A 5,815-nucleotide genomic window follows, 5' to 3' on the forward strand; every position below is an offset into this window, starting at 1 on the left:
CAGAGAGGTGAAGGAAGAGATGGGGAAAAGACCAAAGAGAAGTGTGGAAGACTGTGGGCAAACTATGGTTCTACTGCTTCGGAGTGTGCTGCTGTATTATTACAAGCAACATAAATACTGTAGTGCCAGTTTCAGTAGACTTGCTCTTTACTCCAGAAACCACCTCTCATCCCTAAGTGTCTATAATAGTACCGGCCAGCTGGGTTTCATTCAGGTATCGCAAACACCCTCCAAATGTCGGCTAGTTTTTCATTGCTTTCAACGGGGCTCCTCCTAAAAACAATCCTGCACTTACAGGACAATCTTGTTGTCAGTAGCCCTCAAACCCTGCTATATATGACTGTAACAAAAGCGAGGTTAAGGTTTGAGCTGGTTGAACTTTTGATTTGGTTGTGCACCCAAGTCTTGGCTCCACCCATGGCCAACACCATTCTTTGCCTAGTTTTGGGATGAGCCGGGGAGTTGGAGTGCGTACTCGTAACAGCTAATAGACACAGATGAATTAGCCTTGGGTTAGCTTCAAGCAACCAACCACCTGGATTAATGTATGCTAACGGGTGGAGCGTATACTTCGGCCACACGTTATTAAACCGGCTCCACACACACTTGACCTACTCTCATGTTGGATTAACTGGGAGGTGGGGGGGGGGGGAGCTCCCCCACCTCCCAGTTAATCCAAACATGAGGTAGGGAGGTGTGTGGAGCCGGTTTAATAACTGTGGCAAGTATACGCTCCCGTTAGCATCATTAGATCAGGTGGTTGTGTTGCTTGAAGGCTAACCCAAGGCTAATTCATTTGCTGTCTAATTAGCTAATTAACGAGTAGACTCCAACTCCCGGCTCATCCCAAAATAGGCAAAGAGGTGGGGCATGGGTGGAGCCAAGACTTTGGTGCACACCAATCAAAGTCAAACCAGTCAAACCTTAACCTCGCTTTGTTACAGTCATATGCANCTTGTGGCAAGCATATGCTCACCCACCTGTCACTCAGAGTGGCCACGCCCTCAATAAATTAAAAGCCTGAATAAGATTTACACGGTTGGTAAAGTTGACATTTTAACATGGGAATCTATGGGGATTGACACAGCCTGACTGTGGTGGTCACTAGAGGAACTGCAGTTTTTGGCACTTCCTGTTTGGCTTCATTTTTCAGCCCTGGAGGTTTCCGTTTGTCTGGCCCTCAACTCTGCTATTATCAACCTCATTTCCAGCCACAGCAGGCAGCTGTTCCACTGTATACCGCCTGTCCACCACCACTTTGCATTAAGCAGTTAGAGACGAGTATTCAGCTAAAACAGACACAGTCCTCCTGTAGACTGTCGTTTGTTTCCCCCGTGAAAATGACAGTCATCAATTTTCTTGATGAAGATGATCATATTTTGAGTTTTGTTTAGATTGTTTTGGCTGAGAGGTATTACCCAGGTATTAATTAATTTATTTAACCGAAACCACAATCTCAACCCAACAGACCCAGTCAAACCTTAACCTCGCTTTGTTACAGTCATATGCAGGTTGGAGGGCACTGACAAAAGATGTCCTGTAAGTCAGGATTGTTTTTTAGGAGGAGCGTTTGAAGGCAATGACAAACTACCAATTTGGAGGGCTTGTTGCGATACCTGAATTAAACCAGCTGGCCGTTATATAGACACTGGGAGAAGGGGTTTGGATGAGCAGTCTGAAACTGGCACTACAGTATATTATGTGGCTGTAATAATACAGCACACACTCCAGCAGTGAACATGCCCACAGTCTTCCACACTTCTCTTGTCTTTTCCCTCTCTCTCCTTCACCCTCTCTGCTCTCCTTCTCTTTCCCCCTTCCTCATCTATCATCTCTCTCTCTCTCAGCCTCCTCTCCTCTTATCTCCCTCATCCCTCCTTTCTTTAAACCCCCCCCCCGTCTCTCTTCCCCTCTATTTCAGTATGGCTTTGCTGTGGCCCCCGGGCCCTTCATTACTTCTTCGCTGTGCAGTGGCCACTCCTTTCAACCTGATGCCCATCTGGGATTAGTGTTATCTCCATCTGTGTCACTTGCTTATCTATTTTCTAGACTCTTGAAATAAAGCTCGGCCAGACGTGTGATGTACTTCAGATTACCGGAGGCGGGAGGCAGGTATGGAAATCCTCCTCCGATTAGATGCCCTTACTCAGTCTGAAGTAGATGTGCACAGACTGCAGCTGAACATCGTGGAGATACTCTTACACTCTCTACATCCAACGTCCCGAGAAGGTGAAGTGAAGGTTTTCTTTGTTTAAAATTTTTTTCCCTGTTCTACATGAAATGGGCACCAACTATTTATATAGTTGTGAATCGACAAAAACCTTGAATTCTTTGTTTCCATAGCAACTGTCTACAGTGAAATCAATACCTGAGTGTCAACATCGTTTTAATCCTGATGATGCTGAGACATTAAATAAAGCCATGAACAAAAACTTGAAGATTAATGCTATTTTAAAACTCACAATCACAAGACGATGCCATAGACTCATGAGCTAGAAAATTATTTTTATTTTACGCAGTGAAGTCAGTTATTCTCTGCTGTCCTCAATCAACTAAGAACAAATAATCAAGTGGAGAAGATACAAAGTCAAAAAAGAAATAGAAATGAAATGAAAATCGGGTTGTCATCAAAAACCCATCGTCGGCGAATTGACACTGTGAAGTTTAGGGGTTTTACTCATGATGAAAATGTCGGTATGTTAAATGTCAACATGAGATTTTTGGGAGAGGTCAGATTTCGGTTACTTAGCAACACAACTTAAAACCAACAGAATAAAAGCAAACGTCAGCTGTCGTCAGTATCCTACTAACATCGGCTTTAGACGTTGTCCTGACATTGAAGTTTGGTCACCTGACATCACAATCTACCTTCAACCAAATATCACCGTCTAATGTACTCTCAGTCACAACTTATGGGCTTGATCACAGATGTAAATGACATTTATAATTCCTTTTCTTCATTAAATCTTGCCGAGTAAAAAGTCTTCCCAAAGGCATCACAGTCATGTCGGTTTCCCCAGGAAATGTCTTGAGTAACTTTGTAGAGGATGCAGATATTCACTTTAACTCTATATTATTGAAATATTACTTATTTTGTATGATCAGTTTTTTATTCCTGAGCATGCCCAAGCGTTCCCATGACTTCAACCATTTAAACATTAGACTTCTACAGCGTATTTGTGGGACTCATCTTGAGCCAAGAAAAAAACTGACAGATCAAGTTCAGAATCAAAAAGTTATAGGTCAAAATGTGAGTTGAACTTCGGACTACAGAAATTGTTGTGTTGCCCTCCAGGTACTTAGCCGCATTTCTTGGCTTACTTCAGCTGCTTCGTCCAGCATTTCAAACTAGACACTTGCTAATGGTGAAAGACCAGGAAACGACTGGTGTTTAAACTCGTCAGCGAGCAGGTCACAGCCTTATAGGCATCAGGCTGGAAATATAAATTGTTATTCAGAACTGGCCTCGACCTTTTCTGACCTTATCGATGCCTCAATGAATCTGTCTTCTGTGTCATGAAAGAATTTAGTTAGTTTTACACATAATTATTTTTCTTTGGCTCTAAAACTGTTCACATTTGAGGCTGGATTCTGTATGAATTTATAGATGAGGAAAAATCTCAAATATCAAAGTAAATACTTCCTGAAAGGAGAGTTTTTGCACCAGCAGCTGTCAAACCTGTGCAAAAAAAAAAAAAAAGAAGCTGTTTGAAGTAAACCTTGTATATATCTCTAAACTCTCATATGATGTTGGGCATGAGACAGCAGTTCCCTGAAGAATAAGGAAAACGCTGTGGTCAGGTAAAAAACAAAAACATCAACAACAAACTAATTTGAAAAAGTCTGGCTGAACATGTTTTTATTTATTTTTGTCTTTGGTTCTCTGTCTTCTCTTTTTACTTAAAAAAAAGCTTCATATTAGTTCCAGCAGGTCACTCAGCTCCCTACATGATGACTTCCTCATACTGTTACATAAAAGCTTCCAGGGTAATGTTTCCCTGCCAGTATTCAAAGTGAATAGAAATCTGTTGAAACATAATGTGTACTGTATTCACTGTAGTTATAAGTGCAGAGTGCTTGCATGCTGAGCTCTATCTATATACTCATTAAGGGAAAATGTTCAGACAAACTTAAAGCTGCATTAGTCACTTTTTGTTGTTGTTGTTTTCAGCCTCTTGGCTTGGCTATAGTGTCTACCTAGTCTCACATCCACCTGTCCAGTAGTCACGCTTTTATTTCTGGTTTGGTTTCCAACAAAATTCTGAGAAAAATGTTAGCTGCTAGATTGCTTCACCGTGTTGATCAGCTAGTCGCTAACGTTGTCAGTGTGCTGTTTTGGTTTGTTGAGCAGGTAAACTGCGGCGCATTTACCGGAACCGTCAAAAACAGCTGTTCTGGAAACCAGGTCAATGAGAGCACTGAGTCAAAAGAATCAGGTGGAGCTGCAAACCAAAACGATGAGCCGTTCAGTCGGATGACAACTTTCACATCACACAGTCATTGTTTCAACCGTTCGTATAAAATTACCAAGTTGAAAAGTAATTGTGAAATTGTAAATATCTAATATAGCTGGATTAGTTTGATTAAAAAAGACTTTTTCACACAGTCATTTGACTTTTTTAAAAAATGGAGTAGTGCAGCTTTAAGGCCAACACACTGGCTGCGTCATGTGTTACTGTGTCACTCGCCCGATGCAGAATACAGAATAAGTCATAAGTGACAAAAGAAGGAAATATCATAAAAGTAAATGCGATTGAAGTTCTGCTTTTTCTAGAAACGCTGGCTGTGCTGACAGCGGCTGATTGGATATGGCGTATCTTCATCCTCTAATGAAGCGTGTCCTCAGTGTGTCGGCTTACACACAAAACAAGAGCTGTGGGTTGTTTTGATGTGCATCACACAGTTTGTGTGTGTCGTTATTTACAGCGTAATATCAATGTATTTGTGATGTTTAAAACATTCAAAGATTGATTTTGCTTTGTGTTCTGAATACATTTTTGGCAGCAGCACTTTCATTGACTAGACTTTGTTATTTCCTATATTTCCAGTTGAGGTGTTCAGATCGTTTACTAAAGCAAGAGTATCCGTCCAACAATGTAAAAATATTAGATGATTAATACTGAATCCTCAGAGCGTCAGCGTTTTTTACACTGGGAGATGAATCTGATCAACAGGAGAGGACGGACGTAGAAGAATTTTCAGATACACAAATCTGTTTCCAGTTGTTGGACTTTTTCTCTGATCTTTGATTTTTGGTGAGATGTTGGATTTTCTTGAACATTTTAGCTTAGAGGGAAAAAACACTGTTTTGATGGAGCTGTTAGCAACTCACAGACATCTGAAATATGACCCCCGACTACACACTGCTTTTTGTAAGACACCAGAAACCAAAAAGATTGGAAACCAGTGGTTTGATCTTTAACAAAGTGTTGCATTTTTAAAGGTTGTTTTTATATTTTATTGTTTTAAATATAGTGGAGTGGAATTATAAAGTAGCAGTACAGTATAAAAAGTAAAGATTAAATGTACTTAGTTACTTCCCACCATCGTACACTTCCGAGAACAACTTTATTTAATCTACAGGCTTGAAGAGGATGAGGAGAAATTCACCAGCAACAACCAGTTGATGGTTTAATACAGTTTTTAATGCAGATTTGCCATTTAACTCACTTTTTAACCCCTTGCATGCTTACTTATTTATAAAGCGACTGGCTGGTTATTAAGTATTAATAACTGAAGCTTATTGACAGTGACAATGACACATCCATGCTATTGTGTCTGCTTCACAGTGTTTAACAGTAGACTGACTGAGCAA

The sequence above is a fragment of the Seriola dumerili genome, unplaced genomic scaffold (genome assembly GCF_002260705.1).
Source record: "Seriola dumerili isolate Sdu_G_001 unplaced genomic scaffold, Sdu_1.0 BDQW01000116.1, whole genome shotgun sequence".
In the NCBI taxonomy this organism is placed as follows: Eukaryota; Metazoa; Chordata; class Actinopteri; order Carangiformes; family Carangidae; genus Seriola; species Seriola dumerili.